Below are 26,311 nucleotides of genomic sequence, written 5' to 3' on the forward strand. Positions count from 1 at the left end.
CTGTAGTCTAAATCGGCTATCGTTGACGGATGCAGAGCGTCTCACTCACATGACGTCAGGCGCCTCGCCCCTTACTCGTCTAGTGCGCTCGGTAACCCCGCCCTCCATCGTTAACTTTGCACGGTCCCGCTGCCGTGCTTGTTGCAGAACATTTTTCTGTGCCTCTTTTACGCACAAGCGGTAAGGGAGGACTTGTCGTCACTTCCGGCTGTTGGGGGAGGCGCTCTTTCCGGACTTCCTTCGTAACAATGGAGAAAATGGCTGCCTGAGAAGACGGCTCAGGAGAGGGAGCGGCGTATTCGGGGGGAGCAAAAGGCGGTGGAGGCGGCTGGAGGAGTGTTAGAATATCAACGACGGGGACCGGTACACTGAGTAGGTGTGTGTGCGCGCGTAAACGCGCGGGTGTTGTGTATCCAGGCATTCTCTGTGCTCCCCCACTCCCGACCGTAAGCAGGCCCCGGCGGAGGTGACGGAGGGAGGAAGGTACTGTAATGGCGGCAGTGATATTGGCTGCTCTGGACCCGGTAGACGAGTGGGAGTTTTGCACTTTCGGTATTTGGCACGCTTCCTATTCGCCCACCTACTGGTGGGTTAGTCTTCTGCTCCTTGGGTAAGGCAGCCCTTGCCACCGACTCTTTTCCTGTTAAACGTTTTGCTGCTGATCGTGCTTAGCTGCATCGGTTCCTGGGCTGACATCGTTCGTCCCCCAACCTTTAGAGGCTGCTTTTCTTGCGCCAGTCGGACCCAACCATGTTGTGCGATCAATAGCCGACATTTTGTCCTCATATAAGCCGAATCTTAAACGAAGCAGCTATTCCGGGATAGGAAAGCAATCTGTTCGGAGAGGTGAACTTCTTTGATACTTGTGAACCAAATCCAGCCTTTTCTCAAGCCTCAAAGATTTGACTTTCACCTGGATGTGTTTGTAGCTTACTGTAGAATGGTGGCCTGGAATTGAGTCCGATTAGTGTCATAACTAAGGCATTTGATTTAGTTCTATTGCCACAACCAATTTTATTGTTCCAATGTAAATACGATAAAGCGTGGTTCGTTAGTACGTACATCTATTATTTAATCTGTAGGAAGTGTTAAATGTACAACTATAAATGTATTGGTTGTTGACATTGTCTGGTTAATAATTTTATTAGTTTTGTAAGATGTTTTACGGGATACAGTTCAGCATCCGGTGTTACTTTGGGCAAAAGCATGACATAAACATGTTAACTTAAACTGACCTTTAATAATTGGTACATAAGCTTGCTCCGGACTAAATTATATCTGGGATTTGAATTCGCAATTGACACATGAACAAGATTACACCAGCATAAAACCCCAGCAAAGCAGTTAAAATTAGTGGCACCAGTGCCCAGTGTTTCTGCTGATGTTATTTGGCAGTTGTGAGTGCAATCCAAGATTAATAATCCAATTTATCAAACACCTCTCTTCGTTGGCCATGTTTATCTGTTCAGTTCGCTATAATGGTGTTTTGTGAAGTAGGACACATACTCTTCTTGTAGTAACAGGGTTTATTTAAGTAGTAAGGACCAGACCTGGGACACTACTGCTCTTCAGTCCAACTGCAACCCAATGTCCTCTACATTCTACTTTCCAACCAAGATAGAGTTGCTAAGGAGCAGCAGTGTTCCATGTCATCATATGCAACCAATAGAGAATAACACTGTGAACCATGAAGAATACAACACCTTAAAAATAAATATATAAACTATGTACATATATATTCTTTATATCTTTTAGGCATAGTACATTGTCGTCTCAAATTTGTTCTGATATTTGGAACTGGTGTTCCAACAGGATCAGGATTGACTTTACATGCAATGATGTTTTGTTGAGTATTGGGAGACATGGCAACTTCAGTGTCAGAGCATGGTGATGCCTTCCTGGTGTTCCGCCAATTACCATCATCAAGCTTTACACTGTTACCCTTAACCACAATAACTTTTTTTGGAGAAGACCATTTAGAATGACCTTTTCTTGCTTTGTCATCAATAAATACTCTCACAAACATACCTTGCATAAAACAACGTTTAGGTTTCACAATGTTTTTGTTAAAACAATGACCATAAGCTTTTTGGTATTTTTCCACGTTATCCCGCACCTCATCTAAGTTGGAATTATATTTTCCTACTCTATTCATCCAAGGTCACAGAACAAGGAACCCTTCCTTTAAGTAAAGAAAAAGGTGTTTCCTTTGTTACAGAGTGAGTGGTACGATATGACCATAACATGTTGCCTCCAAGTCTCCTTGTTTCTGCGTGCCAATTGGATACAATCGACCAATACTCTGTTGAAGCGTTCTACCAGCCCATTTCCCCTTGGGTGATAAACTGGCATGGTAATGTGTTTAATCCCCCATTTCCCAAGAAAAACCTTAAATTCATCAGATATAAATTGGGGTCCATTATCAGTGACCATTTCGGTAGGGCAGCCTTCCCTTCTGAAAATGTCCTCACAAAATGAAATAACGCTTAAGGACTTCCTTGACGAAAGCAACTTCTGGCCAATTGGAAAAATAATAAACCATAACTATAGCAAATCTCTGATACATTCAAAATATCAAAAGGTCCACATATATCGATGGCTAGTTTGTCCCAAGGACCTTTAGGCATGGGTGAGGAATTTATGGAGGTTTCCTGAGAGGAATGAGTCTTGTCGCTGCACGCACATGCCATGCAGTCACGATCAAAACGCTCTATTTGACTGTGCATACCGGGCCACCAGAAATCCACCCTGATCTTTCTTCTCATAGCTGACATTCCCCCATGCCCTTCATGCATGATATTCAGTAATCTATTTCTTAGTTTCTCAGGTACAACCAACCTACTACCTCTTCTAAGTAAATAATCTATCACATTTAACTCTGACCATATCAATTTGAATGAGTTTAAATCTTTGTGAGATTTCCATCCTTGTTCACAACCTAAAAATGTTTAAATTTTGTTTAGCACTGAATCTTCCTCGATGGCTTTCTTCCACTCATCCTCGCTGATAGCAGTACAAACATCCTTTATTTCAGCAACCATCCATTCGTCGTCCTCCTCATCGTGCATACTCTCTAATGGTAACCTAGATATGCAGTCAGCATTTACATTTCTTGCACCTGGGATATATTTTATGTCGTAAACATTCTTGCAGGCGGTATAACCATTTGGCAATTCTAGGGGTGACCTTGCTTGCACCCCCTGTGGAAAATAGATCTATCAAAGGCTTATAATCGGTATTGGAATTTGGTTCCCCATACAAATGTTCTAAAATACTGTACACCCCACTAACATGCCAGAGCCTCCTTCTCAATGGTGGAATAAGTGTTCTGCACCTCTTAATGTGCGGGAAGCAAAAGCCACCACCCGTTCTTCTCCCTTGTGCACTTGGATTAGTACCGCACCTAATCCGTTATTACTGGCATCCGTAGAAATGATGGTTTGGTCATTGGGATCAAAGGGCTTCAATGAAACAGCATTAATAATGCTTTTCTTTATAGAATCAAAATTTTGTTGGCACGACTCGGACCATTCGAATTTGGTACCCTTCTTCATTAAATTCCTAAGCTCATGTACTTTGTCTGAAAAATGGTGTACGAATAAAGAGTAGTACTCTGCCAGTCCTAGAAATGACCTGAGTTGATCTCTATCTCTTGGGGCAGGAGCCTTTTCAATGGCTTCAACCAAACTACGTTTTGGTCTCACTCCCTCGCAGGACAAAGTGTGACCAAGATACTCCACCTCGCTCACCCCGAATTTGCATTTTTCTAAAGCAATCGTGAGACCAGCTTCAGAAAGTCTATTAAGAACCTCCTTCTAGGATTAAATTATGATTTTTTTTCATCACACCCCCACACCAACACATCATCTTGGAAAACTACCAAATTTTTAAAACCTGTTCAAATAGATTGCATCACTCTTTCGAAAATGGCTGAAGCAGACGCCAAACCAAATTGCATGCGTTTAAATTGAAAAGCTCCTTCTGGAGTGATGAAGGAGGTGATGTGCTAAGAGTCTTCATGTAGTAATATGTGGTGGTATGCGTTGGACAGATCTAAGGTGGTGAAATGCGTCCCCCCTTTAATAGTAGCTACCATTTCGTTTATCCGAGGAAGAATGCCGGTCTATCCAGATGTTATCATTTACATCCCATCCTCGTCGCCAGTTTTGTGAAGTAGGAATACTCTTCTTGTAGTAACAGGGTTTATTTCAGTAGTAAGGAACAGACCCCTGGGACACTACTGCTCTCCAGTCCAACTACAACGTCCTCTACATTCTACTTTCCAACCAAGATAGATGGGTTACTAAGGGAGCAGCAGTGTTCCATGTCACCATATGCAACCAATAGAGAATAACACTAATGTGAACCATGAAGAATACAACACGGTGGGGAATGGCTTTTGTTTCATTTGACAATAGGAACACGAGCTGCTTGGTCTGGTTTGTATGTTTTTTTCTTCCCCCTGTTACATTTACATAAAGTGTTTGCAATACAGACTTGTAATTTTAACAACTGATGGCATAAAAGATCATTTTAATGATGCCTGTATCGTTTTACATGTGCTGTGGAGTAGTATGATGCACACAACCAATTTGAGCTTCAAATAACACAAGTCTTGGCATTTAAGCTGTTGAATCTCACATTACAGCTAATTTCAATTAAATATAAGAGTATAGCATCCACAACCATAAAGGGATGTGCACCTCTGTCACATATTGAACGGACATTGGAGTCGGTGTGGTACATTATATTTAGTCTCTTGGGAATAAAGTACATCATATGCTGAAATATTTATTGTAGCAACTTGAGGGATGTATTTCTTGATAGTTTACACGTATGTGTTCCAGAGCAAATGTCTGTTGCCACATGCTGATTGTGCATTAGTTAACCAATTTCGGTGAGTGTTCCTGGTGACTTTGGCAGATGTACTAGTTTAGACCTAAAGTGAAAGACCCGTATCTTAGGAACTTTTCCTTATTTTAAAACTTTGTCTTAACCCCTTGCCTGCTCATGACGGAACCACTCCGTCATGAGCCACGGGCGCCGTGTGCTCATGACGGAGTGGTTCCGTCATGCTGCGGCCGCTCCGCCCACGCGGCACTGATTCCCCGCCTGTGCGGGCGAACAATGCAAGTGGGCGGAGTCGTGACGGAACCACTCCGTCATGAGCACAGTGCGCCTGTGGCTCATGGCCGAGGGGTTCCGCAACGAGCATGGCGGTGCTGCTAACACCCCGAACCCCCCAGCACCGCGGCAAAATTTGTGCCGCGGCGAAGGGGTTAAGGACATCTGCCTGCCTTTCGCGGAAAATATATTCGTTGGACAATTCATGTGTTAAATTGTGTAGTTTGCTTCTACTTTTCTGTACTCTTAATTTCGTGTGTATATATATATATATATATATATATATGTATATATGTATATATATATATATATATATATATATATATATATATAAAATTTTTTTTTTTTTTTTTTTTCAGAGAATTTTGGCAAATTGTCTTTTCACTTCCTCCCACAGTCTGCATTGATCTGTAAAAGTGATTTGTGCATTATTGGGCTACGTAAACAAGTCATAATTTTACTTTGATCGTATGATGTAATGCACAGATTACAAATGCCCATGGTCCTTGTGCAGTTTGGTCTTGGTGTTTGTGGGCTATTGGCCTTCCTGGGATTGACTTAGTTGGGGCATAAATAGATGCATTGGAATAATCTACAGTGTACTGAGTTTAAAAATACAATTTTATGTTAGGGCATCAAGTAAATTCAGGTTAGTCTTCGAATATGGTTTCTGCTTCGCTACAGCTAGTGTGTATTTCTGACGAATTGCACATTTCTAGCAGCATTATTAAAATGTATGTCTCATTGGAATGAATGTGATGTAGTACTGACATATAGGCCAATAGTGCTAAACAGTCTTAGGTCTGTTGGAGTACCATCCCTTTCTCTCATATTTTCAACCGTGTTGCTAATCATTTACTACAGGCACACATTAATATTGAATACTTCTAGTTTTTAGGTGTGGCTCAAGGCAGGAAGGTTCTGCTGTTTTGGTGACCCTGTCATCAACTCTTCAAAAAAGTGCAAGAAGCTGCTGAAGTGTGAGCTCCAGTCCCCCGCCTTCCGCCTTTGACTTTCACTTTTTGGTGTCTTGTCATTGGCTTGACTAGTTTTAATTATTAGTATTAATGTTACACACTACATTAAGGCTTTTGTAGCTTTTTTTTTTTTAGAGAGCAGTGTGTTTTGATGTTTACTTTGCTAGCACACTGTTTAAATTTCTGATTTATGGCCCTTTTGTCTAGGTAGTGGTTGCTGTTAATATATAGTAGCTTGTCATAAAGGCAGTGATGTTCTAGAATTGCTTTAGGGCATGCATTTGTTGTAATATGCCCGCATAGCAGTTTAATGGAGATAACATCTATTTTGGTTCAAAGAAGGAGAAAAAAATGCAAACACAAAGGCTCTTTGATGTAACACAAAATTTGACCGTTTGTTTGTATTCTACTGCTGTCGACACATGGTTTTTAAACAACTCATGGTTTTCACTTGTGAGCAAAAAAGTACTTGAAACAAACCTCCTTAAACAGCTAGCTTGACACTTGCAAAACACACGCTTTCCATTAACACAAAACTTTTTTAAACATGCAAAACAGGAGTTCTCTTTACCTTCTTTTGCACAAACACCTTTATAGCTAAATATTAACACTGTTACACACCCATGAATTACTACCTCATCCAGACTCAATGTGCCCACTTCAATTTGTAACAAAACAAACTTCTACTATAAGAATACCTGTTTGTGTGAAACTGGTGCATCGAACCACTTTCATTACAATGTTCCAGTACCGCTCGGAAACATTGCCTTTCTCTTACAAAAAAAATTCCTGTTCTTGAAGCAGTGCACAACAATTTATATTGTACTTGATATGGAATGGTGCACCGGTAATCTTAATAAAAATGACAAACCAAGCAGTTATTGTGATGGTTATTCCATTTTATTTTCTGGTATTTTGTCATATAAAACATCCAGCCAACACGTTTCGTACATTTTTTTTTTTATTTATTATTTTTTTATTTTATTTTTTTAGTTGAACTTCATCCGGGCTTCCACGTATAAATAATTGGAGTATTTCAGATTACTCATACATGGAATTGTTGTGAAATTAGGATTCCTCCTCTTTGTATTATAGGATATATCATCAATAAATCCTTATTTTGTAATCGACACATACGTATGGCCACGGGTTGAATATCCCCGTCAATGATACCTCGAAATGAAAATGCCATCCTCACCCCAAATATCGCCAACTGAATTTGAATGTACAGAACAATTTATATTCCAAATGAAAAAGGTGTAAAAATAAAAAAGCTTCCTTTAGCACAACTTTTTTTTCTTGGATTACCAAAATAAATTACTAGCCAGTTCTATTCGCTTTCTCACTAGTTCATATCATCTCGGGTAGGGGTCTCATTCAATGGCAGTTCTTTCAAACGTATTCCATTTGCCATGTTTTGCTGTCTGTCACTTTATACATTTCTCCACTTAAAGCTCAAACTACATATTCGGACTCCTTTGTCTAACATTCTTCTGTGTAGGTATTACTTGCCTCTGTTATGGCCCATGCTTCTATATTGTGATGGCCCACTATGTTGCTTCATTGTGTGATTTTCTTTCTAAGGCAGCTGGAGGCACCTAGTCACAATTGACTGTCCATCAACTTCCAAACATGGACTTCCAAATACGTATCCTGACACAAAGCCATCCCTGTTTGTTTTGACACTTATTTTCTTCTTTTTTTGTTAACATTCCTGGTATGAAGTGTCCATCTGGGTGCTCCTGGTTCCTTATCTACTTCCTAATCAAGCACAGGTGTTATAGGTAAGCTTGGGTGGAATTTGGCTACGCCAAACTCCGCGAAGTAACCATAAACTCCAAAGTACTATGCAGAATTACGCAAGCAACCGAGTCTGCTTGGTCCCTTCCGTTCGCGTTGATTTTCAGTGCTGTGCATTTGACCTGCGCTGGAAAATAAACATGGACGGCACGATGCGCAACACAAGAGGGTGCAGATTCTTTTCTCCTGCTCCATCTTAAAATCGCTCCCCTTTGAAATAAGCTGCACCGTCACCCAAGCCCTCATCACCAGCCGCATGGACTTCAGCAACTCCCTCTACATGGGAATTACAGCTCAACTACTAAACGGACTCCAGACCATCCAAAACGCAGCAGCCAGACTCTTCCTCTAACTCCTATGGCAGATGCACCCCCTCTCCACCTCAAAGTCTTACACTGGCTCCCTGACAGCGAACGGTGCCTGTTCAAACTGCTCACCCACGCCTACAAAGCCCTTCAACAATGGTCCAGCCTACCTCAACCATAGGGTGAACTTCCACTAACCTACTCGCATACTTCATTCCTCATCGCTCTTCCTGACCCATACCCCCTGCTTCTGCAGGAGCGGTGACTGTGCCTTCCCACACCTGGCAGCCAAGTCCTGGAACAGGCCCGCGCCCCTCTATAATCTTTCCCCCTGCAGGAGTTCAGGAAGGACCTAAAGCCCTGGCTGCTCAACTAACTCCCCCCTCCCTTCACACACATCCTGGATATTCTCGGGCGTTGTGAGCAACACTCTACAAATCCTGTTTGATTGGTCAGCAATAAAGCAATAATTCTCCTGAATTTATTTTATTTCAGTCTGGATCAAACCTACAAGTTTATTGTAATCCATAAGCCCTCGTCACTTGACATCCACACAAGCCAGCATGTGTTTCTGCGCTGTGGCATTATGATGCTAGTCCAGTAGCCACATCTCCTCATCTTATCCTACTATTGGTAAACAGTTATTTTTCACTTTACAATTGATAGAGGGAATAGTGTCCGACCAAAAGCATATCAAGGCCTAACAGGAGAGTGCTCCATCACAACTACATGCATATTTGACGAAAGATGTGGTACTGTAAAGCATCATTAACCTCATGACCCTTGATTAAGTCCGAGGAGGCGAATATGCCATGGTGACGAAACGCATGCTGGCTTGTGTGGCTGTCAAGAGCCATGGGCCTTTCAGCATTATTTGGGGCGTCTGGATTTGTCCGTTTTGAAAAACCATACAATGAGTAGTAGAATATAGTGAGCTTTGGGTTACACACCCTCTAGCTGATGATTCGTTTTTTTTCCCCCCTCTTTTTTGCCATTGGCTGTCTGGACCGTCCATGAAGCCCATGACTCATCTCCTAGTGCGTGCAGATTGACCTCTCCCCCCCCCCCCCCACTCCCCATCTCCCATCCTGTTACCAAACGCTTTCACCAACAAAAAACTAGACCTATTGGCTTTGAAGGTGCTTGGTATACTTTCGGTGCTTCAGAACACTATTCCAGGAAATGGCTTGGTGATCAAGCATTGGTAAAATATTTAAGTTCTATTATTACTCTTTGTGCCTTTGTTTCTTTTGTGGGCGATATACCTTTGTCAGAAACGACTCTGAGCTCTCACCATATTGTCCCAAAAATCTGTCCTTGCTCCTAAAGTGTCTGTTGTCTACATGCATTGTTTCATTTAACATTTAGTGTGCGTCCTCATACGTCCTGTATTTTAGCTTTGTTTTTTGCTGAATTTGAAATAAAAATGTCTGTTTAGCTTGATACGTGGTGGAGCTTGCATTGAATCATATGTGGTTTGTACTCTGTAAAAGCTTAATTAACAAATTTGCTTTGGGTGGACAATCTAGATTTTCTCCCTAAGGATTATCTGTGCAGTTTTATTAAACTTTATTGAATGCCTACACTGTGTCTGATGCTGTGGTTAACTCTTGGAATTTCTAGTTGTACTGATTTTGCTTCAAGAGAGTGAGGCCTGCCAAACGCCCCCAGGCGTGTTCATTCAGTTATTTCTGTTGGGTGAAACAGATCTTAATTTTTGGGGCAATTTTGTTTGATTTGTGAGTGACTCTGTAGTGCAGTTTACCCACAGCAATTTGAAATGTTCTCCTACTGATTTCTGTAAGTAATATTCATACATTTTCAAATGGTGTGGTTAAATAGCATACAGCTGTTTGTTAAGTAGTTGCCAATTAAAGATCCGAAGACTCCATGTTTTACAAGGTTTCTGTAAATAGTACCTTTCTTATCACTTGTGTGGCTGTTCAGTTGTATTTTTTTGTTCGTTTTTTAATTTGCTAATTTCGACCAATTTTTCATATTTCTGTTATGTATTTTTGTTCCAGTGGCCTGTTGCCTGTCTCATAGCTTCCTTCCTCCTGCTCGAAAGTGGTCCTGATTTTTACCTGTTAATTCCCACCGTGTCATACACCTTCCGATGTGTGAATAAAGGATGTATTGTAGTATCTTCACGTTTGTTTAGTTTTCACTTCGCCCTTACAGTTATTTCCATTCGGTTTGGGATCTGGAAGGTTATTCATTTTTGGTGTTCCCTCAGTCATTTTGCCTAAGCGGCTGTTGCCTTAACTTTCCTGATTAACCCACTGAAGTGGCCTTTGCAAATATCAACAATATTTAACTACTGACACTTTTGTCTTTAGATCTAGATATTGTATTCGATTTCCATCTATCAAATGGATCACATTGAGATCTTTATTAAATGTGGTCTGGATCCCCGACCACTTGCATCATACCTCCATGTAGTGTAGCATGCCAAATCATGTTAGGTGGGTTACTCAACAATAGAATGTTAGAATTGTTTGGCTAATTCTGTATCACTTCTCCTTTGAAAGCTGTAAATCAAACAAAATCCCAAACCACTACCTACAGTACAAACCCTGCTTATAAGCATCTGTTGCCACTCACTTTCATCCTGATATCAGTGGCGGTACTGTTGCTTCCTTTTCTGTTTCACCATCCAGTGTGATGTAGAACTCCAGAATGTCTCGTGGAATTCTTTTGTCCATTGTTTTTTTTTTCTTAAAGTCTTCTTATTCGCTTCTGTAAAATCTTTATTTCAGCATAATAGCCATAAAAGAACATATATAAAATAAACCCCAAAACTAGTTATAATATTAAAAACAGTTAAAAATGTGGAAAAGAAACTGTACATCCAGTTTAACGATTTATGCAGTTTTCAGTAGTACTCGTCGCTTAAACCACATAGCAGCCAGGAATTTTGAAACAGCGAATACAGTAGATCTCGTCACATCTGATTTGAGTATTCGGAATGCATACATGCAATGAGCGAACCCCAGATTTTTACACAAGGGTACGAGCCAATACCTTCTGGGCTTACTATAAGCCGGGCAAAAAAATAAAACGTGTAGTTCATTTTCATTATCACAATTGCAACCGGGACAATTCATTGGAGAAGAGGTAGACCACCTAGTCGTAAAGGCTCTAAGCTGTAGGGTTCCATATCTCCATTGCAGATACAGTTTCCTGGCTAAAATGGGGTAGCTATCATCTAAAAAAAACTTCAAAATTATATACATGTTTAATCTTTAAAAAAGATTCTGTGAGTGCCCACCTCTTGATTATGGAGGAGAGAATCCAACTTGCTATCATAAAACAATCTAGAGAGGTGTTTGCGAGAGATCAAGTTACAACTATTCAAAGGGTCATCCCATAAAGCAGGTATGCCCAACCTACCACATTCGCTCTTGACATACATAAGCCAGGGTATTTTCCATATCTTGGGCATACATAGTATTTCTGCCAATTCCTGCCTGTAATTTAATAACTCAGGAGTTGCCCAGAGCCTACGCCAAAACCTTAAGTGTTTGACGCCAAGCTCATGGGCGATCGGTCTTCTACCCAGATCTAACCTCAATGGGAGGAGTGGAGTGCTCGATGGTAGGGCCAATAGTTTTCTTAGGAATTTATTTTCAGTCATGCTAATGTCAAACTTATAAACATGACCCCATAGTTCACCCCATACATCACCGCGCCCCTGGCTTGTGTTTTATGAATCTCTAATGGTGGTCCTATTGGCTTTATGGTCTACTTGTTAGCAAGCTTTAGAATGCCCCCTGCCAGCTGTGCCAATTTCAGTTGGGACTTGGTTTGCTGGGGGGGCCACGTCATACTCTCATTGATAGTTAACCCCTAAGTAATCAAATATCTGGACCCTCTCCAGTCTTGTAGTGCCTATTTTTGGACTGGGGCGAGTAGTCGCTGGTGGCTTGAAAATCATAAATTTTGTTTTTAGTGCATTGATCTCCAATCCCCGCTCAAGGCAAAAGGACTCAAATCCGTCCAGTATGCGTTGAATCCCCATTGGGGATTTTGAGAGCAGGAGGGTGTCATCTGCAAACATAATTGCAGGCACCTGATTTCCCGGCAGCTTTGGGGCATCACTCCGTTGACATAGAGGCAGAACAGGGTCGGTGCCAGAACGCACCCCTGCCTTACCCCCCTGGCAACGGAGAATCGTGTTGTCAAGGCTCCATCCTTCCCGCACCTTACCCGGGCAAAATTTGCTTCATGGAGCCTCATCAAAATGTGCAAAAGATGATGCGGTATACCCAACTCGTAGAGCACGGACCACAATTTCTGGCGTGGGACCAGATCGAAGGCGGCGCGTAGGTCCACAAACACCATGTAGAGGCTGCCCCCTCCAGCGTAACCGTCTTTCAGAATAAAAGAGATAGACGGAAGATCTGATCCATGGTGGACGTGTTTTTCCTAAATCCCACCTGGAATGGGCTCATTACCGAATGCTCAGCAATCCAATCCTGCAGATGAATTAAAATTAACCTCGCAGAGATCTTTTGCGGGACATCTATAAGGCTGATGGGCCTGTAGTTGGCTGGGAGCAGAGGAGAGCCCCTCTTAAATATAGGGACTATCTCTGCGCCCAGCCAAGTACAGGGCACCTCCATGCCTCTCAGGATGGCATTGTACAAGATGCACAAATATGGGGCCCATATCCTTGGTTTGTGTCTAAAGAGGTCACCCGGGAGTTTGTCCAATCCCGGAGCCTTACCAGGTGTAACTTTACCAATTGCTTCATGGACCTCTTCTATCGTAAATTCGAACACCACCTCGGATGAGGTGGATATAAACATGTTCCTATCAATCCCCCCAGCTTCAAAGGCCTCAACTGAGCTGTACAGGCTCCGGAAATGCTCCTCCCAAACCTCCGCTGCTATATTAGGTTCGATTGCCGACACTGGCTCCCCAGAGCCAGTGTTGACAATGGACCGAAATTCCCGGTGGTTTCTAGTTGCGAGGGCAACTGTCAAGTTTGTCCATTTATCATGGTCCCACTCAGTCTTTGCACACTCAAGCTGTCGTCTATATTCAACTCTCCTTTCTTTTATTAAGAGTTTATTATTGTTCTGCTTGAGTGCCTGTATAAGCTTTGATTTAGACTTTCTGCAGGAGGCATTGTACCAGGAGGACGGATAAGCCCTCCTGGTCCGTCTAGGTACCGGAGGGTTCAACACTTCAGCCAGGGTACTTACTAGGGCAACATGGAGTGCGTGGATTTTAAGGTGGTAATCAGTGGGGCAAGGTTGAGCAATTAAGGCGCTTACCTCATCAAATACGGGAACTGTCCCTAAATATAGATTGTATAGTTATTCCAGGTGGGCTACCAAATTATCCCTCCTGACTCTGTGCCTGTTGTTAGAAATGGTCAGCCTAGTGCCTAAGTCCACAGGGCTCGTGCGTGTTTCGTTCTGAAAACCAGCCAGGCTTAACTCCAGAATCAGGGCGTTGTGGTCTCTCTAAATTCTGGGGGAAACGGCAAAATCGATAACCCTGGGCCACAGCCTTGTTTCAACCAGGATGTAGTCCAGGCGAGACTCATGGCCCACTTTGTTAAATGTACAGTTTGCTGGCATGTCCGAAGACGTGCGGCCATTGCAAGCCCTGATTGAATGATTCAGGGTTAGAGAAGTAATTTGAATGGCTAAGGGAGACCATGACCCCGATACTGGGGCCTGGGGTAACGGAATTGCCCAATGGTCAACCTCTGCCATTGAGACACCATCCCTTAAACCGGCCAGTGGCTCATAATGGCAGTTCAAGTCACCCCCCCACCAAAAGGTGTACATCGCTAGGAATAGTGTGTAAAAAAGACTACAATTCCTCAATGGTTGGAGATTCCTTAGCTCCACTAACCGGCCGTGCATATACATTAACAAGAGCAAGTTTAGATACGTTAGACCATTCAAGCACAACACATTGTATATCTTGAGAATGAGTGGTCATTGGTGTAGCCCTGCAACCCAAATGTGATCCCACCCAGATGGTGAGGCCCCGTGACGGGCGCCCCTTCCCTCCCCAACTTGCCGGCACACTAAAAGAAGCAAACCCCCAACGTAGCTGGTTATCTCGGGCCCATGTCTCCTGGAAGAGGCATACGTCGCTCTTATCAATAAAGGACCCCCATTCCGGGCACATCACTTTATTAGGCAGCCCCGCTACATTCAAAGACAGTATTCTGAGTAAAGAACATGAAGTGTCCCGGGGCGTGCTAAGAATCCCTGCCCCTTCCCCAGTGCTTCCTTGGGTCATAGCTTCTCCTGCCGGAACAACGCTTGGGTCGGGTGTTTTATCGACTTGGAATAGATCACTAGAGTCCAGATTAACATGTAATGGTGGAGTTTCCAGAGATGTAGAGTTTGTGATCTCTCTACTAAGGCCCATATAGCTGCCTGCTCGATTGTATCCTAATGGTCTTTTATGTGGAGTTGATAGTTTGGACCCTCCATTATTGCACCCGAGCCCCGCACTGACCCCCCTGGTTGGGGTACAGTCAGTCCACCAAATGAAGGCAGCTGTACCGATTGAAAAGTCGAAATGTGGGGAAAAGTATGTGGCTGGGTCAACCCAACCCTGTTATTCTTAGCCTTACCTCTATATACCACTCCCGTCCAATCAGAATCCCACCCGTAGTTGTGACATACGGAGTTAGAAGGGTAAAAATAGGTCAAGGGAAATGGTTGTATGGTGGTGACGGTATCACTATGGGCCCAACCACATATGTGGGATACTGTACGGGGGTCCCTAAAGTTTACCAAAACAGTCACCTTTGATGGTCTTTGGACTATGACCCACCCAGGAGACCCTGCGGACCATGATCATCTCGCTACTAGCATAAGGTGAAAGCGTTCTGTTCTTATTTAGCCAGTCCGCAACTTTATTTTTGAGAGAATTAAAAGATTCCCCGTTTGAGTCTGTTAACTCGGGTACCCCGTAAGAACAACTACATAGGGACTGGATTCCGGAGGTAGATCCATTCTGATCTTATGAATTAGGGCCGAACCCTGAGCAGGATGGAATCGCTCTTGTGATTTGTCCTTAATAGTTGTAGTCGTAACTGCACCCTTGTGATTATGATTATGATTGAAAACACAAGTATCCCGACTACCTACCTCTATTGGGAGGGGCGGGGGTGGTGGCGCTAGATGGTTTCGTGTTGGTAGCCCTCCCTGGGTATTTCTTGATGTAGCACCCTTATCTACAGGAATGATAGTTTTTGGGCAGTTTACTTTTACTGAGGTTGCCGTCTCAATATTCCCTAGCCTAAGCTCTATCTGGTGAAGTCTCGACTCGAGGGGGTGAATAATGGACCTAAGGAGATCCCCCATTTTTTGAATGAGTAAGTCCTCCCTAGCTGGTGCGGCTACGGGGGAGGTCCCTTCTCTTAGATTAGATGCAAGTATGGTGTCTGGTACATTGATGTCAGGGGTGGTGGGAGCCTCCATATCCTTATCCAAGACAGAATGATCACTAGTATTGGAATGTTTAGGAAGCTTAGACAGCCGTCAACCACCCTTTTGTGGACCACGTTTTCTCTTAGGGACCGCCCCCTCCCGGTTCCCCCGTGCCTGTCGTGTGATAGGCCTGGGTGGAATATCCGAAACCATCATGTCCCCATTGACTATAACCGGGCTGGACTCAAGAACAGTTGGTAAAAGTTTTGCACCAGTCCTTATTGGTATGACCAAATTCGGCAAGGGTTCCGAGCATTGGGAGGTGCCCAAGGTATCAATGATGTCAGTAGCCAGCGTGTTACATGTACGGTCCGGTGAGCGTACATTTGCAATATGGCCCAGTGAGGATCTTTTGGCTGCGGCAATGTCCAAAAGCCGACGCTCCATCAAAGTTATTTCGTGGCCTAGCAAAGAGTTGGCTCTAATTATAAAATTGTCCAAGGTCCCAGTCACATGACCACCTGAAGTAGTGGCCTTGCTCCTTCTTTCTCGTGCTGCCATTATTCACTACTATTACTAATGAGGTGGAGCACAATCGCCTTTGTTAATATTGTGTTTTTGTCTCGCTTCCCTGACACCATAGTGCACTAATCCAAGCTCATATTCAAGTTCACACCTGTCTTTTTTGAACTTTTTTTTATTTACTATTCTGTACAGACAACGGAGGTAATTTAAGAATCCACAAGATGTGCTTTAATGCATAGTCATCTATTCTGTTAAACACAATTGCCGAATGTTTGTTTTTAAATTTGTTAAGACCACCAAAACTTTAGGAGCTCCCAAACCGCCTCAACTCCAGCACCAAACATAGTTTGATGGGCAAGAGGTTAAAAAAAAAGAAAAACGGAAAAAAATTCTTATTGTAAATAATTTGCATGTTTCAAAAGACGTTGGACCCTCCATCTGTGAGGGCAGGTTACTTCTTTACAGTCCTGTTTCATGTATTGCAAAACCGGTAACCACACCACCAATATTTTGCTTATCCAACACCATGTATGTGAACAAACATTACATTGCTGTTGCTGTAAATGCTGCTGAACCACATGAAGAGGGTGTGAGTAGATATCTTCCAATGTATTTTATTTTTTATTTAAAGTTTTATATAGCGCGAACGTGACCCTTGGGTATCGGAGCGCTTCACAATTCCATGAGGTAAGTTAAAACGAAACAATTTGAATAGCAGGACGATTTACATTGCTATGAAGTACATTAGGTATGCAGCTATACAGTATTAACAAATAAGTATACAGTGACAGATTGGGTTACCGTGTGTTGTCAGGAATCACATATATATATATAGTTATTTCCCTGAAATGTTTAACTTCAGTTTTCCAATTAAAGTTATTGGAACTGCTTATTGTACAAGGTGTACTGGGATTTCCAATACACATGATCCAAAGTGTCTTTTTCCGAGAATTTTACATCTGTGAGTCTCGACTAGTATAGAATTGTAAATGGTTAACCTCCAGTATATCTGGTAAATTATCTTTACAAATTCCGAGGGACTGTTATGAGATCATCTATATCACGGTGCTAGTGATGAGCCGTCTTGTTTACGTCGCTTCCCTCTTGAATGTTGCTGTGTTAGGAATGTTTGGAGGGAGTGAGTTCCAAATTCTGGGGGCTGCTCCGGAGAAAGCTGTCATACGTTTTCTTCTTCCGGAAGATGGGTGGTCTCAACAGCAGCTCCTTAGCACTTCTGGCAGGTCTGTTCCCCCCCCCCCCCCCCCCGATAGTTCAATTTTCTTGGCCAAATATTTTGGTGTTCTGTAGTGGAGCGCTTTGTGTGTAATACATACCATTTTAAGTTGAATTCTGTCCTCGTAAGCTAACCAGTTTAATGCTTTCAGGTGTGGGGAAATGTGGTTGAAATTCCTCGATCCGGTTAAAAGTCTTGCGGCTCCTTTAAGACATGCTTTTAGTGGTGCTGTTGAAGTTTTAGGTAGACCTGCTAGGGTTGTACATCCATATTCAATCCTTGAAATAACTAAAGATTGGACTGCCAATTTGAGGTCTGCCATAGAAATGAATGGTTTCACTTTTCTAATGTAGTTCAAGTGAAATCGGGCACTTTTTGCCATTGTTTTGATGTCGGCTTTCATGTCTAAGTTCTTGTCCAGTGTGATTCCTAGTGATTTCGCTGATTCGACTAGGGTAGGGGTGCAGTTTAGTGCTGTGATCAGTTCTGTCCATTCTTTCGCTTCTGTCTGGTTCTTTGGTGGTGAGATTAATAAGAATTCAGTTTTTTGTGCATTGAACTTCAGATGATTGCTAGTTAACCAACGTAAAGACATTTTTAAGGCCTCCTTCATTAACTTGATGTCTTCCAGCGAATTGATCTTGATGTATATCTGCGTGTCGTCCGCGTACATGTGGTAGGATATTCTTGCATCTCTGAGAATTTCTGTAAGGGGTTCGACATGCAGGTTGAAGAGTGATGGAGAAAGTGTGGATCCTTCAGGGACCCCAATTGAATTTGGGCATGTTTGTGATAGTGTCTGGTTGACCAGCAATCTTTGCGTTCTGTTCTGAAGGAAGGATTCAAACCATTTCAGCACATTTCCTGACAATCCCATCCTGTTATGCAGCCTGGCTAGTAGTTTTTCATGATTTACAGTGTCAAAAGCTGACGACAGGTCAAGAAGGATTAGTAGGCATGTTCTATTGTGATCTAGGGCCTGTAGCGCATCGTCCACAATATGTAGGATCGCTGTTTCCGTGCTGTGGCCTGTTCTGAATCCAGACTGGCATTCGTCCAGCAGCTTGAAATTTGCAATGTAATGGCTCAATTGATTTTGCACACATTTCTCAATTAATTTGGCAAGTATGGGAATATTGGTTACTGGGCGGAACTTGACTTGACCTGTTTTTAGACATTCCGGAAGGATCCCTTGAGATAGAGGCATTTATTATTTTTGTCCATATTGGGATGACTATATGGCTGATTGTTTTTAGGCATTTATATGGGAGTGGGTCATTATAGTGGTTATTAGGTTTTGGCGATGGTATTCTGGTCGTATAGCTTGAAAGTATCCCCTTGTTCCTTGTTTTTTTTGTCCATTCATTAGGTCTCGCCTGACCCAGCGCATGCGCTGGTCTGGCGAGACTTATTGAGAGGGCTCCAAAAAGTGCTACCAGGCCAGCCTAGAGCTACAGTGCGCGGGCGCACGCGCCCCGCTTTACCGCGATTACTTTCACTTTCACGGCCGCTTTGATGTTTGATCGTGTTGGCGATCACTTTCACTTTCACGGCCGCTTTGCATAGCCAATAGGTCTCGCTTTTGGGACCTTATAAGTATTTAGTTATGCAACTGTTGCATAGCTAAACACTTATAAGGTCCCAAAGGCGAGACCTATTGGCTATGCCAATGCTTGTTTTTGATTGTAGTGGTGGCATTGATCAGCGTGGGTGGTTGGTTGAGAAGGTTGTCGGCTGCCATCCTGAGCTCTCTTTCAAGCGTGTTGGCCTCTTCGGTGAAGAATGTTGAGAATTCTTCACAACTCAGTTGCGTTTTAGTAGTTTCATGGGCCGATTTTGACAACTTGTTGGACTGTTGCTTTAAGATCTCGAATAATTTCCGTGGTCTGTTTTTGGTGTTGTCCAGTTCTGATCTAATAAATTACTTTTTCGAGTTGATGATCTTTTTGCTGTACTCGTTTCTGATTTTTCTAAGAGAATTCAACGTGGGGGATGATGGGTGCTGTCTACATTTTCTTTCAGCAAGTCTTAGTTTTCGCCTATCTTCATTTAAAGTTCCAATAAACCATGGATTTTTATCTTTCTCTGTGAGTCTCTTCAATTTTAGTGGCATGGTCGAGTTGACTATGTCCGTTATTGATGTAGTGTAGTGTTCCGTTAGAATATCAGTGTTAGTGTCTCTGGTATCCCGAATCCACTTCTTGATTTTTGGTGGGCTGCGTGGTTTTGACCAGTCGCATGGAACAATTGCGCGTATTGAAGTATCTGTTTCGTGATATTATCCAGTCTAACGTTGCTCCTTTCGAGTGTGTTGGCTGTGTGCAGGCTTGGATAAGGTTTAGCTCAGTTAAAAAGTCTTTAAAAGCGTTGACCTGTTTGTCATTATTGTCGTCCCAATGTAAATTAAAATCGCCTAGGAATATGTTATTAGAGTGAATGTTAGAGTTAGCCGTGATGGTCTCCATTAACTGGTCCATGAAAGTAGCATTATTTCCTGGTGGGTGGTAAAGCGCATGCATGTTGCATCTTTGGCAGAAAATCAATCTTATCTTGAGACCTAGGTATTCACAGGATTCGAGTGGGTCAGAATAAATTTGGCTGACCTCTATATCCGATCGATGGATGCAGGCAATACCACCTCCTGTTTTATTTTGCCTATCAAATCTAACAATGTTACACTGTGGGGGCACCAGGAGATCCATGAGTGGAGAAGAGTATTCCGAACGCCAGGTTTCTGTTAGGATAGTTATGTCAATTTCCTGGCTAACTATGTGGGCGGCGATGTCTGATGCATGTTTTACTGCGGACCGACAATTGAGCAGTAGGCATATCAGAGGTTTTCCTGAGTTACTAGGGTTAAGCTCTTGCGAGTTGGTGGTTAGCTGGACTTGTTGTAAGTTGTTAGGATTGGGTTTCCTTTCCTTATGTCTGGATGTTCTATTCGAATCAATTGGGACTGTCCTAATTTCCTCCCCTCTGCTGTGGTCTGTAGCTTCCTACGTCCGGAGTAAGGATAAGGTTTGATCCTCTGATAAGTAACTAAGATTTCTTTCTGGTCTATTATGCCTATTTGATGATGGCATAGCCGTCTCACTGCTCTTTCCTTGATACTTATGCACTGATTTTTGGATGTGCTCGACTTTGGAGTGAGTGCTTAGTGATTTCAAGTATATTTTCCGTCGCTTGCAGTGTGCTTAGAATGTCTTGTGACATATTGCTTATTTGTGTTTGAAGGTCTTCGATTTGACTCTGAATCTGTGGTGAATTATTGTGCGTGCGCATCCGTTTATTTCGGGATTCGTGGTTTGCGTCCCAAAGTTTTAGATCTGTTATTGTTCCCGTCTTCCTATTCTTTTTGTAATTAGTTTGGTTGTCTGTACTTAATCTACGTGCGGTGTGAGATGTGTTCTCTGTCTTGTGATCTTAATACCATGCTCGTGGGGTATAATTTTCGCACAGTCCTCAGTGTCATTTGTGTTGTAGTAGAGAGGGATATGGAAGGGGTGATATCTTCCCTGTCATTTGTTTCTAGATTCCCGTGGACTGGCGTACTTGTAGAAGGTGTCTCAACATGTGGGGGAGATGTTATTTCTTCCCTCTGTGACGTCGTCAGATCGGATTTGGTATATCTTGTGGATATTTCTGTTTCTTTATCTTTTCCTTCCAGTGCGCCTCCTGTCACATTAGTGTCTTTTAGTGGCATTGTATGTTGGGGTTCCTGAAGGTCTCTGGGTAGTATGATGCCTGTGGTGGTAGTGTTGGCGTTGCATAAGGTGGCTACTTGTGAGGTCTGGTGTTGTTGAGAATTTGATTTCTCTACACGTTCTTTTAAGGTTAGGAACATGTTGTCGAATTTTTCTAATTCGTTGTTGGCTGCTTGTATGAGCACAATTCCGATCTTGTAAATAGTTATGCATAGGTTCGCTCTGAGTCTTGGTGACGGTGTGATCATAAGTCTTGTGCCATGTGGGATATTACTCATAGATTTTATGTTCAGCATCTCTGTGACGGCATTGCGCCATTTAGCTGTTTTTCTGGTAAAAGATCAGGTCATTTACAATAGTGCCATTGTCTACATTAAAGGAGGGGTCAGATATCAGCGTGTCCGGGTTTGTCCTTAATAGCTTGTGTTTGAATTTTTTGGCTGCATTCTTAGATAAGATGGTTGGATACTTATTTGCGTGTGCGTTTGTGCCCGCTGGTTCTAAATTGTTAACGGCCATGTTTGCTAGTTAATGTAAGGTACTTTAGTGGTGTTCTCCCTTAGCTGTTATTATCTATTCCGGCTGTGTACATGGGCGGCTTGACTAGGTAGCTTTGGTTTATTCTTTTGATTTTGGTTTAAAGCGTATTGCTAAATTATTGTTAAAAATAATAATTTCTCATACCAATCCTCCTTTTCCTTCAATGGTGTTACAAAATAGACCGAGGCAATCCAATATGGCCGATGTATTTGTTACCAAGCACATCTGAGGGCTGGATGCCCATATCTGTTTCTACTTCCTAGTCCTCTTTCACTTGCCCCTTCCTAGGTCCTTCCATTTTGTAGATCAGTTTTTCAGTATGGAGCCATCCCCGAACTCGAGAGTTCCCCGGTCGTCCAGGCAGCGAGGCAACCAAGCACCAAGGTCAAATATACAGTTAAAAAGGTACAAGTATCTGTTTGTTTTACAGTATATTTATCCTTATTACTCAGTTTCTTTCAAATCTGGTCGTTAGCGGCGGCCGCCATTTTAAGGTCAGGCAAGCCGTTCCCTGACTTCCCAGCTTATTGCTGAACACTTGTCCGGCTTTACTATGATACTTTTGTATTTTGCTCTGGGCAAGTCCGCGCGGTTCCTCAGTTGGGGGCCATAGATGCCCCCGCGGTCAGACCAGCCTCTATCGATCTGCGCCGTCGTCTCCGCAGTATAGCAGTGACTGGAAACAAACCCAGGGAGTCTCCGCTGCATCCCAGGACACTCCGCTCAGCCTCTGGTGATCGCGCTTCAGAGCAGCGCAGTCCAGGAGCCTCTCACCGCCTGCAGGTGCTGCGATCACAGGATCCCACCTTCTCTGAAGCCTCTGGTGGGCAGGCTCCGGTCTTCCGAGCTCGTGCCTCGTCCGATGCCAGTGGGGTCCGGGGCAGCGCAATCCAGGGGCATCGGGCAGCCTGTGGGCGATCATAGGGTCGCATGACCTCTTCTGTTTCACATCCACTGTGTATTCAGTGTCCGTCCCTGCATCCACTTACGTGGCGAGTCTTGAGAGGGGAAACACACGATGGATGATCGTCCCGGGGGTGAGCAGATCTTCTTTTTCTTCCGATTTATTCCAAGTTAATATTAATGTGTACTCTTCCTTGATTGTAGTCGAGTGGCCGGTGGATGAACTGGGGATTTAAACCGTTTCGGTAATCCCGAACCCAGGAGCTCTAGCGCAGAGCTATTTCGCTCAATAAAAAGTTTACAAGTAACAAGCTGTTTCAATTGCAATATGTCCCCACTGCAGCTTGCGGAGTGGCTCGCTCCATCCATTTGATGTCCAAGTTTACCATTTCCAATTTTGAAGGGATGAGTAAACCTACTATTTTATTTATTATATTGAGGACTTCTCATTTGGTGCTTGTAGGTTAGAACTTTGCTGCCTTCTATCGTGTTGGTATATTTTAGGTCGCGCATTCAAGACATCTTGTATATACTTTTAGTATATACTTATGTGTATGTACTTTGTGGACACTGGAGAACACCCCTTATAACTTGTCTGCTTAGGATCTTTTTTTTATTTTTCTGTTCAACTGCCTCTATTTAACTGTCTTGATAGAAAACTACCAGTAGAGGTCAGTAAAATACCAGAATTACTTTCTGCTGAGGGATTTTCTTCTTTACATTTTTCTGGCAACTGCCTCTATTTAACTGTCTTGATAGAAAACGACCTGCAGAGGTCAGTAAAATACCAGAATTACTTTAGCATTCTATGGATTCCAGTCCATAGAAATTGTCTTCTCCTTGTATTTTCAGTGATATGACCACCGAAGGCCCTGATTTTTATATTAAAAACAGAGCTTTGGACCATACCATTTCCCGCTGAAGGGCCATATTTCTCTCCATGTGTTCCAATACCTGGCGTGTCATGCAGTTGGGTGCTTACTTTCCCTTCATGTTAAAGAACAGTAGATGTTTCTGCACTTAGGACAATGTGCTGCATAGCTAAATACATATAAGGTCCCAAAGGCGAGACGATTGCATTGCAAACGCTTGTTTCAAATGATATTCGTGCTGCATGTGGTGGCCTGTTTAGCCATTGGGAGTATGGCTCGATGCCGGAGTTGTTGAAACCTAAATCTTTCCGATTCTGGCACCCCTTGTTTTCTTACAACCCTCAAATGTATGAATTTGTTGTTTTGTCATAAAATTCCCTAAGAGTCCTATAGTCTCCCTCTTTTAATTTATTTACACTGGTGTATATTTTACGATGGGGTGGATAGGTATTTAGGAAAATATTGTCAGTGGCTGACTTTAAGTGATTTAGTGTTACGATCCGAAAAGTGCTTCAGTGGTGATATTGTAGTACACGTTGCAGCCTCTACGCTTTAGGGAATCGCACAATGTCTCAAAGATTTCCTGATTGCTGGTTAGGCCACATGGGCCCAATGATTGGCTAAATCACTTTTTGGCTATATGATTGAGTTTTATAAGTTGGAATACTTATAAGCCCGCCCACTGCTTACAATTTGTTGGCATTATTGTCCCTCTCATTCACTGTTAATTCATCAGCTTGTGTGGGGCTTGCTTCCTCTTGAGTTTGTGCCCCCCCCCCCCCCCCCCAAGCATTGGCATGTTACTTGCTTTGGTCACTTTTTGAATCTCTATTTCCTTTTCTTTTTGGTTAAGCAGTCCATAAGTGTGTATTTTACAGTTGTCTCCCTTGTGTACTAATTCTGCTTCGTAAAGAATAAGAATAGCACCCATGTCAAGTACTATCTATAGTGTGTCTAATAAGCCCAGGGCGTATCTAAATGCTTTGCTGCAGGTATCAGTTCAAGAGCCAGTTCTTGAGTCCCTTCTTGAAGTGGTTCAGTGAGGGTGAAGTGCAGAGGTGGAGGGAGTTCCAAGCTTTGGTGGCAAGGTGAGATAAGAAAGGTCCTCTGGTGCGGCTGTTGCGGATGCAAGGTGTCTGAGCAAGGTAGGTGTGTGTGTGTGTGTTTGTGTGTATAGAAGGTCAGGTGGTGGTTCATGAAGTCTGGTCATTGGGCGTGGGGTGCGGGGCGTTGTATGTGTGGGTTAGGAGCTTGTACTGTCATCTCTTCGGCATAGGGAGCCAGTGGAGGTCTTTCAGGTGCTGGATGATTTGTGTCCTCTTGGGCAGGTTGAGGGTCCATCTGCCTGCTGCTATTTGGATTGTCTGGAGTCTTTGCATGAGTTTGTTGGAGGTGCCGGTACAGCGTGCGTTGATTTAGTTGAGCCAGTTGGTGATGAGGGACTGTCTGTTTTCCGTGTGCTGACTTTACTGGGCATGCAAATCGTGTGAAAGCAGGCTGAGGCGACTGTGTTGACCTGACATTTCATGGAGAGTTTGCTGGCCAGTGTGATGCCGAGGTTACGGGCATGGTCTTTCAGCGTGGGAGGTATGTAGCAGCTCCGCTGGCCACCGGGAGTCGTTCCAAAGAGTGGCGTCTCTGCCACAGATCAGGACTTTTGTTTTGTCGGTGCAGTCATTTTATAGACATGCGACTGCGTGTGGCGCACACATTCAAAATGAGGTGGGTGGATATCTCCCAGTGGTTGGTTGGTTGGTTTGTTCTATAGGTATGTGCACAGCATTGGAGATGCTGTACAGCATCACTAGAAACTATTGTCAAAGCAAGTAAGCCCTGGAGGGGGAGACCTTTTTGCTTACCTCTCCTTGTTATAACGCTCCCTGCCCGTCAATCCATTGTCCATGGATGTTTTATGAATCTTGGTAGAAATTTTAGGGATCTTTTCTGGTAGGCAAATTCTAGCCGGGACGTTTGCAAGGATTTAAAAGTATCTGACTCGATCTCAGTACTGAATGCCTGGATAATATCCTGGGGGTTCCAGGTGTGTTTATGGATGCAGTTCGTCTGAAATATCCATGCGCTGTCTGTTGCAAGACATTGTGGGCTTACCAAGAACATACAGGGCCTTGAAGCACACCCTCTGCTTACCATTTTTTGTGCTTTTCTGTCACTTATTTGCCAGCTTGTCAATCTTGTGTTTTTCCCTCCCACTTGTTTTCCAGCAGACTCATGTACTTCCCTCCCCTGTGTTGCTGCCTGTTGCATGTGTGCTACGCCATGCCCCTCTATATGCTGCGCTTGACCATGTGTACTTCCACATCCTTTGTGTTGCCTCCCCTCCATTTCTTTTGCCCATTGCTTCTCCTCCCCACCACCAACCTTTGTGTTGCTTCCCCGGTTACGTGATACTTTTTAGGTCTCGGCTAGCAAAGGCTGCCCTTGCGCAGTCTCGCTCGCGAGATTTAATGACTTGGAGAAGAGGGGCTTGAACCCGCCCCTCTTCTCCATTGGCTGGCCTCTTAAATGCTGGTCAGCCATTGGAGAAGAGGCTTGTCTCTCCAAACAAGCCCCGTCGTTTTGCGAGTCGGGGGCGTGCTTTTTGTCGGTTTTTTTTCCTCTGGGCGTGGTGTTCGAGGAAAAACACGCCCCCGAATCTGAAAACGCCGCTGCTTTTCTCCGAGGCATTTCTGCTTGACCACGGAGAAAGGCAGTGGTGTGCTTGTGGAGGATTTCAGTGAAGTTCGTTTTTAAGGGAAGATGTGGCTACCAGTCAGAGCTGCTGACTTTGCAACTAGGGAATCCGATTCAAGTCTCGGCGTCGGCTCACTATTCTGTGATTCTGGGCACATCACTTTATCTCCCCGCGCCTCTCAAAAAATGAATGCGTCCTAGTGTAATGTAACTTGTGTGCTAATGTA

General features: G+C 43.4%; 1 protein-coding gene across 2 annotated transcripts in view; it reads left to right on the forward strand.

Moving 5' to 3' along the window:
• Window positions 1-210: 210 nt before the first annotated feature.
• RLIM (ring finger protein, LIM domain interacting) overlaps window positions 211-26,311 on the forward strand; it is a 56,073-nt gene continuing 29,972 nt past the window's right edge. The window contains exon 1 of one of the 2 annotated variants that reach the window (XM_085608250.1): window positions 211-376. The gene's annotated coding sequence lies outside the window, so the exon portion shown is untranslated. The remainder of the gene's footprint in view (window positions 377-26,311) is intronic. The other variant, XM_085608251.1, reaches the window with a different exon arrangement.

The sequence above is a fragment of the Triturus cristatus genome, chromosome 5_2 (assembly GCF_964204655.1).
Source record: "Triturus cristatus chromosome 5_2, aTriCri1.1, whole genome shotgun sequence".
Taxonomy (NCBI): domain Eukaryota; kingdom Metazoa; phylum Chordata; class Amphibia; order Caudata; family Salamandridae; genus Triturus; species Triturus cristatus.